The sequence below is a fragment of the Triticum urartu genome, chromosome 5A, assembly GCF_056163025.1.
Source record: "Triticum urartu cultivar PI428250 chromosome 5A, HENAU_Tu73, whole genome shotgun sequence".
Taxonomy (NCBI): domain Eukaryota; kingdom Viridiplantae; phylum Streptophyta; class Magnoliopsida; order Poales; family Poaceae; genus Triticum; species Triticum urartu.
In genome coordinates, this window is record NC_141877.1 from 186,186,724 (window position 1) to 186,204,202 (window position 17,479).

General features: G+C 46.1%; 1 pseudogene; it reads right to left on the reverse strand.

Moving 5' to 3' along the window:
• Positions 1-11,907: 11,907 nt before the first annotated feature.
• Positions 11,908-17,479, reverse strand: part of LOC147970746 (uncharacterized) — a 43,741-nt pseudogene continuing 38,169 nt past the window's right edge.

Here is a 17,479-nt window from a genome sequence, read left to right on the forward strand (position 1 = left end):
CTGGGATCTCGATCTCAGGTTCCATAGGCTGAGAAATTTCAGGTGCTGCTTCAGTGGCAGCCTGGGACTTCAATTCTTCATCTACATGATCTTCAGCACCAGTGGCTGGAATTTCTTCATGGACAGACGGTGTGGCACGTGGTTCATCAGATCCCATTTGTACAGTAGTTACCGGGGACTGAGGTATTTGTTGCAATGGTGTGAAGAGTGGAGAGTTGGGGTGCTGACTTTCCCAAAATTCATCACTTAGCACGGGTGTGGTACAGCCAATGTCCACATCTTCATCTCCCATTTCTTCAATGCCGGCCTCTTCAGCAGTAAAATGAGGCATAGGCGAGGAGACAACTAGTGTTGAAGGGATTGTATCCACTTCAATTTCTTCATCCATCTGCTCTGATGAAGCAGCAGAGGGATTCTCTTCATCAAATTCACTTGGAATCACATATTCTTCATCAAAAGGAACAAGGTCCTTTGATGGCAGGGTTGAGATAGGAACAACATCAATGGGGTTTGCAAATGAGCTAGTCAATGGCTTCATCTTCTTCTGAGCTGAAGAATCTGATGAAGTTGATGCCTTCCTTTTCTTCACTGCTGCACGCTCTGCAGCCTTGGTATTCTTCACATCTGATGCAGATGGAAGGATAGGAGTTGGTGTAGGTGCAGGATGAGTAGAGGAATTGGGTTGAATTTCTTCAGGTACAGCTGATGCAGTTGCCCTGACTTCTTCATTTTCTTCAGGCGCACCACTAGTGGATGCCCTGGCAATTTCTTCAGTGGATGGAATGCAGCCATCAGCCCTGGAACTCACATTCTCTTCAGAAGCCTGATTGTCATCAGCGGTGCTGGCATTTTCTTCAGTCGGTTGAGCAGATGCTCAAGCCTGAGGAATTTCCTGTTGCGTTGGGGATGCAACATTGGAAGTGAACTGTTCAGTTATCTTTACAAATCTGACTTTGGCTCCGAGCCAGTCAGCATAATAGCGATCAAATTCATCACTCTGTTTCTTAATTTCAGATTGAAGAGCAACAAGTTCTTCAGGTGAAAGCTTCAGAACATTTTGCTTCAGATAGTGCTCTTTCTTCTACTGCGCTTTCTTCACCCTTCTTCCCTGTTCAAATTTCCATTTCTCTTCATCAATGAAGTGAGTCAGTACATGACTTTGACTAGGAGTGAGGTTCAGCTCAGGCAGAGGTGTGTTGGGGTCCTTGTGCCACAAGGCAATGAAGTCTAGGATCAACTTCGAATCCAACATTAATGACACATTACTGCCTTTGGCTCTAGCGGCCCTGAGTTTGCCTGTCCCTGATGATTTCAACAAGTTCTTCATCATCAGCTTCATCATCATCAGAGGGCACTTGGAAAGCAACTTGTTTCTTGTGAGGACTTGGTCGAGGACCTCGTCCAGCAGTGGTCTTCTTCTTCAGAAGAGTGGGAGCAGCTGAGGAACTTGGAGCAGCTGAGGAACTTGCAGAGGCTCCTGAGGCAATAGATATGCCTGTGGTCCTTTGGCACGTGGCGAGATGAACAGGTGCTTAGGATTTGGTTGGAGAAGCTGAAGACTTCGGCGGAGGAGATGAGGATTTTGTAGAAGCAAGAGAAGCGTGAGGAATTGGCCATGAGGGCTTTGAGGAATCTGGCCGTGAGGGCATAGCTGAGGAACTTGTCCGTGAGGGCATTGCTGGTGAAGCACTGGGCTTATGAGCAGGCTTCTTAGGCATGGCCTTCTTTGGCTTTAGAGAAGCCTCAACAGCAGCAGCGACAGCCGAGTCTTCATTGAATTTCCTCACTGCATCTTTTGCTTGTTTGGCCAACTTGGCCTGGCGCTTGGCCCATTCATCAGGATAATCCTCACCACGCTTGAGGCTGGTGGGATCAGCTATTTGGCCATGTTCCAACGGAGGTCTTGGGCATGGAGGATTTAGTGCAAATTTCTTCATATATTTGGGTGTCACATATTTGTACTCCCTCCACTCTCTTGCCCATCTCCTCTCAACCTTTTGAATGCTCACCTTGCGCTGATTTTTATCTTCCTTAAGGGGTGTGCAGTACCCAACATAGATGTCCTCAGGTATTTCGAAGGCAGTGTTGACCTCAAGCCTCTTTCCTCCTTTCTGTGGCTTCTTACCATCAACCATTTTCTTCAATTGAGGAATTTGAACAATTGAATTCTCTGAAGAGGTATGCAACTTTTCTTCGAGGAACGCTGCAAATGAGTTAAGTTGATGAGAACCTTGTGATTCAGCAGCTGATATGAGTACCTCTGAACAGAGTATAGTTGCGAGGAATTTGGAGAGGTCATATGCGTTCTCAGAAGTTTTTTATAAAGAACAAGTTTGAGGAATTTGACCAGATGAGTCTTGAAGAATTTCACTAAGCGTTCTTTGTCTTAGGTTCCAGAGATGTATAGATCGAAAATCCACACATTTGAGGAATCTTGAAGAAAAACATAGCTTAGAGAAACGAATCAAGAACATATGATATGTGAGGTGTTTCAGTGTGTGAAGATATGAAGAAAAACACCTTTGAGGATTTTATAGAAATCATTTGAATCAACGAGGGAGGTAAAGTAACTTTTAATTACCCTGGACGAAGAACATGACGAACTAGAATGTTGAGAGGTGAAGTTTGTCAGTGCAGATCTTCCACGCCCTAACTTGGCAGAGGAAGACAGCTACGGCTGCGGCAGAGTGAAGATTTCCGCGGCCGGCGCGAGTATGATGACGATGTGGTCGAGGCAGTGAAGCTTTTCCTCACCGGTGACGATGATGTAGCGGCGGCGCTAGGGTTTGAGAAGCTCGAGCTGGAGAGAGGTCGAGCGGAGTAAAGGAAGTGAGGAAGGGGAAGAGGGGTATTTATAGCCACGGTAAAAAACTGCTCGCCCGAAGAATTTGGACGAACGTGCCCCTGACCCTTCTCATTCGCTTGACATGTGTCACCCACGTACTGAGAAGTGGAGATCATGTGCGATTGTGGGTGAATGGATAAGTGTATCGTGGGATGCGGAACGGTTTGAGCGGCAAACCCGGAAATTTGGATAAGATAGGTTTTAAAGTTCCGTTCACAATTTCTTCAGCTGAGAAGGACACAGTGAAGATTTTGAACGAGTTTCAAATAGAACGCACATAAAGAATTTGTGAAAAGATTGGGTTGAGTATAGTATATAGGGGGAAGGGTCCAATCACATTCACTTAGCAAAAAAAACAACTTGAAGAAATAGCCATAAGTGAATGCTGTAGAGGACACGAACTCATATATATATATATATATAGCGAGTGTAGAAAAACGACGGAAACAGTAAAGACAATGCAAAGTTGAAGAAGTTGAACAACTGAGGAATTTCAACAAAACAAAACAAAAAAAACTCAGATTGAGGATTTTCAACTTTTGGTGGTGGCGTGACCCACCGTATAAGAATGATGATTTCAGACACCGCGTACAATTGTCGTAGGGTTCTGAGAATCAAATTCTTCGTTAATTACTTCACACTTAGAGTGTTATTCTTCATTGATTGAAGAAAAATGTTTCTTCATGTGTTGCACATCTAAGTTATCAATTTTGCATAAGTGTTAGGATGAGTGTCCTTTTCAAAGAACATTCGAAGATTCTAAGATATGTAGCTCACGCCGCAACTTGCTAAATCTCTTCTCATCCAAGGGCTTTGTGAAGATATCGGCTAGCTATTCTGCAGTCTTCACATGCTCAATAGAAATGTCGCCCTTCAACACATGATCACGAAGAAAATGATGACGAATCTGAATGTGCTTTGTCTTCGAGTGCTGAACTGGGTTGTGAGAAATCTTGATGGCACTCTCGTTGTCACAGTAGAGAGGCACACTCTTCATGTTGACGCCATAGTCCTTGAGAGTTTGCTTCATCCATAGCAATTTAGCACAACAAGAACCAGAGGCAATGTACTCAACTTCAGCAGTAGATAGTGATACGCAGTTCTGTTTCTTTGAGGACCAACAGACCAAAGATCGTCCGAGGAAATGACATGTACCAGATGTTGACTTGCGGTCCACACGATCACTAGCATAGTCAGAGTTAGAATATCCAATGAGATCAAAAGCCGAACCCTTGGGGTACCATAATCCAAGTGTTGGTGTTCTTCACTCATCGTATAGGCAAATTCATCACTATAATGTTGGTCAGTACAGTCAAAGATAATATCATCAACATATATTTGGCACACAAACAATTCACCATCATAAGATTTAGTGAAAAGAGTAGGTTCGAGTGAACCGGGTTTGAAGCCTTTCTTCATAAGGAATTCCTTCAAAGTATCATACCACGCCTATGGGGCCTGCTTGAGGCCATAGAGGGCCTTATTGAGTCTGACGACTTTGTCAGGATTCTTTGGATCTTCAAAACCTGGGGGTTGAGCAACATATACTTCTTCCTCAAGCTTACCATTGAGGAATGCACTTTTCACATCCATTTGATATAGAGTGATATCATGATGGTTAGCATAAGCAAGTAATATGCGAATAGCCTCAAGTCTAGCAACAGGTGCAAAAGTTTCATCGAAATCAATTCCTTCAACCTGTGTGTAGCCTTGAGCTACAAGCCGTGCCTTATTCCTTACCACAAGGCCGTTTTTGTCTTGCTTGTTGCGATAGATCCATTTTGTGCCAATGATATTGTGCTTACGAGGATGTGGACGTTTGACCAGTTCCCAGACGTTGTTGAGCTCGAACTGATGTAATTCTTCTTGCATGGCCTGAATCCACTCATGGTCGAGAAATGCTTCATCTACCTTAGTGGGCTCTGTGATAGAGACAAAAGCATAGTGCCCACAAAAGTTAGATAAATGTGAAGCTTTTGAGCGTGTGAGAGGACCTGGTGCTTTAATGTCATTGATGATCTTTTCAACTTGCACTTCTTTTGCAATGTGGGGATGAGCTGGTTGTCGTTGAGGAATTTGATCAGCATTTTCTTCAGCACCATTTTCTTCGCACCATTTTCTTCAGTATTTTCTTTAGGTGCATTGGCTCGACGTTCTTCATGTTCTGGAATGAATTCATTAGCAGATTCTTCAGTAGGAATGACATCCTCAGATGCCTTGAAATTGATAGTTTCCTCAGGTGCTGGTTCATCTATCACAGAAGGTAGGTCCTCTCTTTGCGAGCCATTAGTTTCATCGAACCGCACATCTACAATTTCAACAACCTTGTGAAGAACGTTGTTGAAGACTTTGTAGGTGTGCGAGTCATTGGGTTTCTTGTCAGCGAGGAGTTCATAGGCAGTCTTTTTGAAGAATTTGTGAAGATATACTCTGTTGATGATGTGGCACGCAATATCAATTGCATCAATCCAGAAATGACGAGGTGTCTTGTATTCATCAAGCATAGTGCGAGCCATCCCAACAAGAGTTCTGTTCTTGCGCTCTACGGCGCCATTCTGCTGAGGAGTATAAGGAGCAGATAACTCATGAGTGATAGCAAGTTCATCAAGATAGTCATCAAGACCAGAATTCTTGAACTCAGTTCCATTGTCACTTCTGATGTGCTTGATCTTCACACCAAAGTTGGTTGAAGCCCTCGAGGAAAATCGTTTGAAGACTTCCTGCATTTCATGTTTGTAAGTGACAATGTGTACCCATGTGTAACGAGAGTAATCATCAACAATAACAAAGCCATATAGATATGCATCATTTGTAACAGCAGAATAAAGATTAGGGCCAAAAAGATCCATATGAAGCAATTCAAATGGTCGAGTGGTAGTCATGATTGTCTTCGCTGGATGCTTGGCCTTGGTCATCTTTCCAACTTCACATGCTCCGCATAAGTGATCCTTGAGGAATTTGACATTCTCAATGCCAATGACATGCTTCTTTTTCGCAAGCGTGTGTAAATTCCTCATGCCTGCATGACCAAGTCGTCGATGCCAAAGCCAGCCTTCTGAAGCTTTTGCAAGTAAACACACGGCTGGTTGTGGTCCTGTAGAGAAATCAACAATATACAAGTATCCTCTCCTAAAGCCTTCGAAGACTTTGGAATTGTCAACTTCCATAAGCACAACACAACGGTACTTGCCAAAGACAACAACCATATCAAGATCGCAAAGCAATGGGACAGACATGAGGTTGTATCCTAAGGACTCGAGAAGCATGACTTTGTCCATGTGTCGATCCTTTGTGATCGCAACCTTACCTAGACCCAATACCTGACTTTTTCCTTTGTCAGCGAAGATGATATGCTTCATATGCGATGGTGATAAGGGAGCATCCATCAATAGATTCTTGTCACCAGTCATGTGATTTGTACATCCACTATCGAGGACCCACTCAGTGACTTTGGGTTGATCATCCTGCAGATGAATTAGTGCAACTTACGAACTCATATACTTCATCAGTGAAGAATATGACATCAATTCATCAGATCAATTTCATCAAGCAAGAGAATAGATAAAGCAGTATGAGGACGTGAGAAATGAAAGTTCATTTCTTCATGATTAGCCTGCGTCCTTTCAGGCACTCTCAGGTCTCCAGCAAATTCTTCAGACAATTACGTTCGTCTGGAGACCTGACCCTGCAGAAGAGATTAGTTCTTTTTCTTCACCACCCACATCTGAAGGGGTGGCAAAGAGTTCATCACTCTGCGAGCTCCATATGAGAAAGGTGGCATAGACGCCAACCCATTTCGTTTCACATAAGAGGGGTTAGGATAAGCAAATGAGTAAGCAGAGAAATTCTTTGAGGACTTATGAACATAATGATTAGAAGAATAATGCTCATTTTCATAGTCCTTAGCTCTTCCCTGCGAAACAGAGTTGTTAGCACGATGATATTCATATGAGGACTTTGATCCTTTTGAGGAATTTGGTCCATATGAAGAATTTGACCAGGGGTTCCTATTCTTCACAGGTGGTGTCCTGAGGACATTCAACTGAAGACTTTCAAGGCACCTTTTGGGAACCCAGATTTTCTTCATAGGAGGACCATTCCTGCAGTTAGTGCCAACATATCTAGCAAATATTTCACCATTCGGATTTTTGAACAGTTTATAGTTGGAGTCAAATGACTCATGATCAGAACGAGGAGATTCACATGAAAAGCCAGATAAGTTAGATGGATCAACTGGAGGTCCCTTTGCAGCAACCCATGAGGTTTTGGGGTACTGCTCAGGCTTCCAATATGTACCATCAGCATTGAGTTTCCTCTCAAAGGCAATACCCTCTTTCCTAGGGTTCCTGCTGAGGATCTGCTTTTTAAGCACACACTACTAGGGAAAAGGCTAGCAGCAGCGCGGGTTTTAGGTGTATCAATACCACGGTGACCGGCGCTACTAATAAGGCGCTACAGCTAACACGTAGCAGTAGCGCGTGCTCACCAGTGCTACTGCTACACAAGTGTAGCAGCAGTGTGCTTAATGGAAGCTCGCTACTGATAATAGCTATAGTGCGCTTCTCCTGTGAGCGCTACTGCTAGTACCGCGCTGCTGCTAACTGTTCTCCACTTGCTACTGCTAATTTTAGTAGTTTTTTTTGTTTTTTTCGGCATATTTGTTTTGTATTTGAACAGGCTTTATAGAAGAATCTTTAGCACATACAAATGTCATCATGATACACATACAAATTCCTGTGAGACCACAAATGTAATCATAGCATATACATACAAATAGTCTCATCATAATCATCATCCAACACAAAGTGGTATCTTGTCATCATCTCGAAAATAGCGATACATGCAAGTCTCGAATACTTGCAACTACAACGTCATCCATCTAAACAAAGGTATACACGAGAAGAGCTATCACTATGAGTGAGAGCGGAACTATGCAGTACATGAGGTGGCGGTTACGAGTCCTCTCTCGCGCTAGCGTGAACCTCAAGTAACTAGCTTCTCCTTCTTGTCTGCTTTTGAAGCCTTTATGGCTGGCGCCCGAGAACCCATTCACTTGCGCCTGACACTCATGCCACTCATTGTACACCCCCGGAACCTTCCCTTTGTACACGACATAACACTTCCATCTCGCCATCAAGAAACTAGGTACCTGTTAGAGATGCATGTTCATGAAGAGGATGTACAATCATATATATGCAACAAAATATACTAGAGCAACACCGAAAAAGAAAGGGTTAGCAACTAGATGCAACATACAGTACGCAAATTAATTAACTAGAGGTACGCAGGTCATCGTACGCAAACTAACAAAGTAGCGTTACGCAAGTTCGGCAGGGACCATGGACATCGCAAAGTTTCATCTCTACAAAAAGTGTAAAAGTTCAACCGACACATATCATCATCATCGGCATCATAAATCACTAGAAGTTCCATCCTTCCATATCATCGAGGATGGACCCTAGCTTCTTGAACGGCGTGAGGTCTAGATGTTGCATGCCTATGCGAGTTCGGATGTCAGCTCGCGATATAGGGCCATGGTGGAACATCCCCTTCTCATCGACGACTTCTTTCATGATGATCGTCGCAATGTCGCTTTGGATGCGAAAGAAGTCATCTCTAAGTTTATAATACGCTTCTCCATGAGATTCTAGCCACTTGTGGATATGATCATCATTTCTACTTTTCATGCGAAGCTTTTGGTGATCCGTGTTGAACTAAATCATGAGATGGATGATGTAGAATCCATCCTTATTGCTTGGTTTTGGGACATGGATGCAGGAGAAGTTAGTTTTATGCGCGAAACCCACCTTCTTGTTCCTTTGTTTCCTGGTCTGCATGTGGCCACCTCTAATGCTGAAGCCTTGGAGAGCATCATCTAGAATATTCATTATGTGGGTGTAGTCTTTTTTCTCATAGTCTCTGGAAGGGTCAAAATACACAGCGTGGGAGACTTGCGGGTAAAGAACGATAAGGACAGCGCGCCCGTTGCTGCGGGGAAAAGACACCTCAAATTATTCCCCATATGAGAGAGAAGGAATGATTGAAATGTACGAAAGGGTTGTCCGGAACTAACTTACTTTGGATGATAAGGCACGAGGACAATTTCCCGGTCCTTATTCTGTACCATGAAGGTTTGGAGGTACTCCCTAGCAGTTTCCCGCTCAAAGTCGCCGAGACTCAAGAAAGACTCGTGCATGTAGTACGGATCCGCCACACAGATTTGCGAGACTTCTTCACTCTTCATGACGGAGCTCATATGTAGTGCAAAAAGGCAGACGATTGTAAAATCGATCCGCCTTGTCAGAAACATCTCAAAGATATGGTCAAACCACAGGAAGAACACCTCCGCGGGCCGTGTGTCTACATAGACTTCCCCTCAGGCACACGAGCCGCGTATGTCGGATATCCTGGATCCTTTGAGGCTAGTAGGCTTTTCTCAGTCGACATCACATGGTCGTGCAGTATCCTGAGATCCCTTGATAGTGCCTCCAGTGGTTTCGGCGGTAGCATCGGCTCGCCCGTGAGATGGAACATGGCCGCACCTTTCAGGGGTACACGCTCTTCAGAATGCATCATCTGGCTGCTTTGTGCTCTGGCTTGTTTGGAGGCAGTTATCTTCCCCGATCTCTTCCTCTCCTTTTTCATGGGAACACCTTCCAGACCCTTCCTTAACCCCTGCCCCAGGGTTCCCGGGCTAAGCACTGTACGACCCCGGATGGTTGAGCCTGTGTTGAGGCAACATCTTCAGGCATGTCCTGTGAGGAATTCATGAAGAGAGACTTTTTGCAATCCTTCCAACGACCTTCCTGCCCGGGCATATCATCCATATCCTCTTTAGCATGCTGATAGCCCGATTCGTCATATGGTTGACTCATCAGATCTATGTCACAGTCATACGCATTTGTATTGAGGAAAGCCATAGGGTCGACCTCCGTCTCATCATCCATCTGTTCTACAGGACTGATTACATCAGCCAGTACTATTGCACCCCCTTCATCACGTCGTCTGCCACTCTCACTCGGCTTACAGGAGCTGGTAATTGCGTAGGCAGGGTGGTGGTCTCCGCACATGCTTGTTGATGTGTGGTTATTGGTGTGCTCTCGGCCGGCTCCAGACGAATAAGATTCTTCGGCCATAGCAGCACCCAACCCTTGCAATTTCCAATCCGTGGCGGGGTCTCGTCGTCCTCTCCCATGGGATATAGCGGAGGAGGAAAATGCTCGTGCCCCGATTTCACACTAGACAAGTTAACCCTAAAGTGCCCAGCGGGTATCGGCTGGTTGTGGAACGTGGGTTGCATGGGGTTCATTATCATCCCCTTTCACATGTCCACCTTCTGGCCTTTTATCAAGTAGAGTATGGTGCACGGGGTTTCTTCGCCCTGCAAACACATATGTCTGTGGCGTAAAACATCCGAAAGGCAATGAAAATGGAATATTCTATATATATATATATGTTGGTGCGACATGTAATTACCGTGACGGCGTCGAGCTTAGCCAAAGATGAAGGCCCACCTAGCGCTCTAGAGACTGAGGATGGGCTGCTGTGGGCAGGAGCGACCGCGAGAGGTGGCCCGGTTGCATGAGCAAGTGATGGTGCGGTGTTGTTGTTGTTCATGGAGTTGCTCCCGACGAAACTGGGCATCGGGAAATCATGTACCGTCTTGTCTGGATTTTCCTTTGTCCAGTAGATGATAGCTGGAACCAAGTTAGTAGCAAAATCATTTCTGCAGGCAGTTACAGCTGCATTGACTGCCTGCTGTAGCAACTCATTTTTCTCCTCGGTTGTTTTTTCCGCGCATCAGCTGCTTTTTTCTCGAATGCAAGCTTCACATTTGTGTCGATGTCCGCCTGCCTAAACTTATTTTTCTGCTTCTTGGCCTATGGGCCCTTGTTGTAAAACACCTTCCACGTGGCGCCGTCTCCAGCACCGTGCACATGACCATATTGCGGCCGCTGGCCCAAAGGGAGTCCCTTAAGTTCGTTCAAGGCCCGGTTGAGAGGGGTGTCCCACTTGGGCCTCGTCGGAGAAGTAGGGCTTTCGGCTGCAAGCTGGTGATGCTTCTCCAGTAGTCTAATCAATTTCCTCGTGATCTGGTCCGTGTAAAAAACCTTTTTCTCCTGGTCCCACTTTTAGTGGGCCCTGATGAAGTCACGCTCCAAGGGGTTAGTGAACTTCGCGAAGGGGTCTGGGAGACCCGCGGCTTCATGTTCCGCGTCCTCCTTATCCCATATGGGCCTTTTATCGAGGTAGCCACGGCTTTCGAGGCGATGCTTCCCCGTGTTCCTTTGTTGAAGGCTCTTGAATTTCGCAGCCTTAGCCTTGGCTGCCTCGGTAGCGCAAGTGTCCTTGAACTTTTCGAACTCCTCTTCCGTAAGTGTCAGATTTTCCTCCAGAATCTTGGACAGGGGTTCGTCAGCCTCAATAGCTCGTTTCACCCTCCCTTTCCAGGAGGCCAAATCATTGCTAAACATGCCCATGGCGTGATTGTTAATCTTTTTCATCTTCGGATCATCCCACGGTTGTTCTATGTTATCATCCCAGTCGGGAACTTGAATCTCTTGTGCAACTTCGTTAGGAGCAACTACGTCAAATGTTCTTTCCTCCTTAAGTCATCGTCGTTGATGCTCGCACATTCCCGTAGGATGCATCCTAATTGGTTCCCAGAGCACCTGCGAGGTTCTTCCGGCTCTAATGGCTCAAACTTGCCTGGTGCCATCTTTGTGATCACAAGTCGTCCAATCCCTAGTTTGTTAGGTTTTCGTATCCTCTGCTTCTTATGCTTCCTCTTTTCGGTAGCGGCATCGGCGACGGTACCTTCCCCGCCGGTATCTTCCCCTCTGGTACCTTCCCCGTCGGTCTCGGCGCCGCCATCGGTGCTGGCGCCGTCGGTGTCGATGTCGGCGTCAGTACCATCATCGAGGCCGACCTGCAAACCTTGCTTAGCAGTCAAATAGTTGAGGTACTCTTGTTCACCCTCATAATCCATCTCGTCTACATATTGGTCAGAAGGCTCAGTTTCTTCATTGTTCGACATGTTTCCTATGATTAGGTGTCCTCGTTTATTTCTAAAATTATGAATAAATGAGAAATGACATAAAAAAGAAATCTATGTGCCAGCACTCGATATGCCAACTATGTAGCACAAATCATGCCTTTATTCACGGCAAATTTCGGCATGACCTTTGCTAAAAAATGGACATATCGAGCGCCTGAAATTCACCGGAACAGAAATGAATCAACATTCTGGCGTAACATAGGCCACTCGGATCATTTACCAAAATTGAACCAAAACATCACATGTCCAAATGACATGTTCAAATTCCAAGCATGACATGTCCAAAACATGACATATCCACATATCACATGTCCAGTTCAAATTTGCATATAAATTTAGCCTACCTAAATTTTCTTTAACAAGGGATGTTGATTTGGACAATTGCAAAATTTATAACTAAATAGATAACCTAATTAACCTACTGCCCTAACTAAAACCTAAGTAAATTAACCGAAGAACCTTAGCTAGCAGAGAGAGAGGGGGGGGTTACAGAGGGTGCAGGGGCGAGGAGGTAGGCCCGATGACGGCCGAGGTTGGGAGGGGGAAGCAGAGGAGGGAGGCGAGGGCCGATGGGTCGGGGGCGAGCGCGTCGGGGTCGGGGGCGAGCGCCGGGGTCGGGGGTGAGCGCCGGCCGGGGTCGGGGGCGAGCGCCAGGGCGCGGTGGAGCGACGGGGCGCGGCGGTGCAACGGGGGAGAGAGTGGGGATTTGGGGGGAAGAGAGGCGGGATGAAGCAGGGAGAGTGAGAATTTTGGGTTAAGTGGACGTAGCAGTAGCGCGTTTAGACAAAACGCGCTGCTACTACCTTCACTAGATGTAGCGCGTTTAGACAAAACACGCTGCTACTACCTTCACTAGCTGTAGCGGTTTTATAAGGAAATCGCTACTGCTAGCTTGACTGTAGTTGTTTTATAAGGAAATCACTACTGCTAGCTTGACTGTAGCTGTTTCTCCCACTTTTATTTCCCGAGAGCAGTGAACGAAGGGAAGGCAATATATATTGCATCATTTGACGGTTAAATATGTATACAAAATAGGAACATATATATTACATCATTGGACCCATGCATAATTGGCTAAGTGTGTATACAAAATAGGAACATATATATATATTACATCATTTGACCGATAACATACAAAATAGGAACATATATTCCTCAGCGCTGACATTTTCGTTTTTGAGTCAGATTCTTTCCCTTCTTGTTCGTTGAAGAATAATTGAGCCTCTCATTGTGACTTTGCCTTTTCCATGGAGTACGATTTTTCTTAGGTAATGTAGTATTGATTCTTCTTTTGACGTATACTTCATCCTCATCATCATCTTCCCTCATTGGGTTGCCGTACTGATCATAGTCTTCCTCGTTGGCGACTCCATCCATTCCAACGATGTTCCTTTTGCCTCTCCTCACGAGAACACGACTGGGATTGCATGGGTCGGTTATGAAGAAGCATTGTGTCACGTGCTTAGCGTGTACCCATGGCTCGTTTTTGGCGATAGCGTTCACGGTAGCGCTCTTGGTGTCGGGTATAGTCATGGTAGTGAAAATCCGGTTTTCTCTTTCGACATTCTTAGCCCATCTAACACGGAACATCGTCGTGTTGTGCAGTCCAGAGTAGTCATGCTCCCAGATCTCCTCGACCCTTCCATACAATCGTTCAGTTGCGCCGTTGTCACTGCCGGTCATGCATTCCATCGTCACCCCTGAGTTCTGATCATCACTGTCCATATCTTTGGCCTCCGTGTAGAACGTGCATCCATTGATATCATATGCCCGATAGGTTACGAGGTTGGGCGAGGGGCCATGTGCTAAGGCGTATATGAGCAATCCGTCCTTAGAGCCCTCCTCCGGGGGATTAGCAATAATATGCTCTTTGAACCAATGCAGGAAAGTGGAGTTATGCTCTCTAGTAACTTTGGCGTCCGTCCTGCATACCCCCCGGTCACAATACTTCTTTGCGATAATTTCTTTGTGCAGTGCCACGAAAGGATCTACCTCGTCTAGGTGTTGTAGCACAACCAAGTTTGCTCTGTCAAAGTCGCTGCATCGATCTGAGTATGCCACGTGCAGTTCCCTGCGACCATTGCAGTGACCTTATCCTTCGAGCCTCCCATCGTGCTTGTTAACGGGCAAACCAACACTAACACCAGGCGGCTGGTCTGCGCCATATAGAAAATTCTCACAGAAAGAGATGCACTCTTGTGTCACATAGCCCTGGACGATGCTTCCATCCGGCCGGGACATGTTACGAACGAATCCTTCGATGATCCCATTCATCCTCTCAAACGGCATCATGTTGTGCAGGAATGACGGCCCCAGGTCTATTGTGTCATCCACAATATGGACACACAGATGCACCATCACGTCAAAGAACGCGGGCGGGAAGTACATCTCAAGCTCATTCAGTATCACAATGATCTCTTCCTGTAGCCTTCGGAGCTGCTTCACACTGATCGACTTTCGAGAGATGACGTCGAAAAAGTTGCAGAGACCAATAAGCGTGTCACGGACATGCTTGTCCATTATCCCTCTAAGGGCAACAGGTAGTATCTGCGTCATCATCACATGACAGTCATGGGACTTCATCCCACTGAACCTTTTCTTGTCCGTGTCTAGATATCTGTTTATCTTGCCACAGTAACCGGAACTAACTTTGACTCCGGTAAGGCACTTAAAGAATTGATGGATCTCAGCCTGACTTAAGGTGAAGCAAGAAGGAGGGCAATAATCCTCTTTCTTTATTTTCTTGCCCTTCTTCTCCCGTGCCTCTGTCTCCGTCTCGTCAGACATTTTACGGGGCGGCATGTGTAGATCTTCCCTATTTTTCAAATCTTGCAAGTCTTTTCTTGCCTTCGGCCCATCCTTGGTCTTATCCGGCATGTTCATCAGTGTTGCGAGCAAGCTCTCAAGGACATTCTTACAGATATGCATTTGATCAAGGCAATGAGGTGTATCGAGTTTGTGCCAGTACTCCATGTCCAAGAACATAGACCTCGTCTTCCATACCTTCAGCAGCGGCTCTGGCGCCTTTCTCATCGTCTTTCCCGGCGTGGGGCACTCCTTCCAGTTTTTCAACAGCTCATCGATTTCGGCACGGCTCCGCTTACGTGGAGGTCCTCGATGCTCAGCATGACCATTGAATAGATCTCCACGGTTTCTCCACGGGTCGTCCTGTTCGAGCCATCTTCGATGCCCCATGTACACAATTTTCCTAGACCCGCCATCTTTCCTTGACGTTAGCTGCCGAGACGTCGTATCATCCATGCACCGCGTGCATCCGCAATATCCATGGCACACCTGGCCTGCCACATATCCGTAACCGAGATAGTCCTGCACTGTCGTGATCAGAGCGGCTCTCATGTTGAAATACTCGCCTTTGCTGGCGTCCCATGTCTTGGCCGGTGTTTTCCATAATGTGTCTAACTCCTCTTGAAGTAGCCCTAGATACAAATTAATATTATTTCCTGGTTGTTTTGGCCCTTGAATATGCATGCTCATGTGAATGTACTTCGATTTCATACACAACCAGGGGGGAGGTTGTACATCCATACAAACACGGGCCATGTGCTATGATTGGTGTTCTGGTTGCCAAACGAGTTCATGCCATCGGTACACGCGCCGAGCACGATGTTCCTTGCATCACATTCAAAATACTAATAGAAACTGTTCAACGCTCTCCACTGGCTTCCATCCTTGACGTGTCTCAGCTTCGGATCATCTCCATCGTCGGGCTTCTTCCTCTCCGCATGGCAGCGCATTAGCTTTGCTTCCTTGGGATCTACAAAATACCTCTGGAGATGAGGAGTGATCGGTAAGTACCATACCACTTTCTGGGGACATTTCTTCCCGGCCTTCTTGTATCGAGAAGCATTGCACACCGGACAGCTTGTTTTTTCTGCGTGCTCCTTCCGATAAATTATGCAATCGTTGATGCATGCATGGTATCTAACATGTGGCAGATCAAGAGGGCACACGATCTTCTTGGCCTCATCAACACTACTAGGACATAGATTACCCGCGGGAAGAACATCCTTTAGGTACTTGAGATGCGCATCGAGGCTAGTGTCGGTCCATTTGTTTTTAGCCTTTGTCTTCAGGAGTTGGAGCGTGAAACTCAAGCGGGTCACCTCAGGATTGTAACCATCATACAATGGAGTGTTCGAGTCTACCACCAGTTGCTCTAGCTTAGCCTCCTCTCTAGAAGCAGCTCTCTCAGTACTTGTCTCCTTGCGAAGCAATGCTTGAACATGAGGGTCTCGCACGATTGAACTTAGTACCGACGAACTCTGTTGCGTGGAGTCCATGTCTTTCTCTCTGCTGCCATCTCCGGCCCCTTCTCCACCGCCATGTCTGGCCCCTTCTCCGCTGCCATGTCCGGCCCCTTCTCCGCCGCCATGTCCGGCCTCTTCCCCGCCGCCATTATCGATCATCTCTTCGTCTTGCCCCGTGTCATCATTGCCTGCCCCGTCGGCATCCTCAACATCGTCATCCTCACCTTCAATTATCCACCGAGTATAGCCAACCATGAAACTAGTCATGAGCAGGTGCGCTTCGACACGACCATTGTCCTGGGGGTCGAGCCAAACTATTCCTTTGCATTTTCGACACGGACATAAGACCTTTGTCTGGTTCTTTTCTTTCATGTCCTGCACCGCCGACCGCAACCACCTGTCCACCATCGTTCCACTGACCATCGTCAACTCTGCACGGTAATATAATAAACAAATTGATTATAAAAATGCGTGCATGCATCAAAGTTATACAAAAATTCGGCATGACCTTCCTTAAAAATAGGACATATATAGATCTAGAGATTGCCCGGAATTCGCCGAAACGGAAATAAATCGACATTTCGGCAAAACATAGGAAACTCAAAAGAACAATTTGGCATCAACTCATGCCACACACACAATTTCCATAAACATATCACACACACATAAACATACTTCCATTTTGCAAAAGCATGAAATTTTAATCACCTATATCTCGAGATCGAGCACACGGTGGAGATGATGATGTAGGGACATCAAAACTGCACAAAGCTCTTGACAAAGATAGATCTAGTTTGGGGGCAAATAGGTCACTTAACTAAATACTACATCTACCTAGCTACCTAATTTGGGAGGAGACAACTTCAACTAGTGGAGGGGGAAGGAAAAAGAGAAAGGAGATGCATTAATGGAGGTGGTGTAGTTAGGTAGGAGTAATGAAGAGAGAGAAAGGTAGGCAGAAGAGGGAGAGTAATGGGGGAGAAGTATTAAGGAAGAAGAAGAGTGAGAGTGGCAGAGGTAGGGGAAAGGGAGAGGAGGGGGAGGGGGAGGGGGAGGGTGGGTGGGGAAAAGGTGGTGGGTGCAGGATAGCAGTAGCGCGGGACGTAAACCGCACTGCTGCTAAGAAAGTAGTAGTAGCGCGCTTTAGGTACAAGCGCTACTGCTAACTGGGACCAAAAGTGTGCCAGATTTGAAAATTAGCAGTACAGACCTCAGAAAAACCGGGCTACTGCTATAGCTATAGCAGTAGCGCGGCTCGCGGCACCGCGCTGCTGCTAAATGGAGTTGGGTGGGCACTGTCGGTCCATA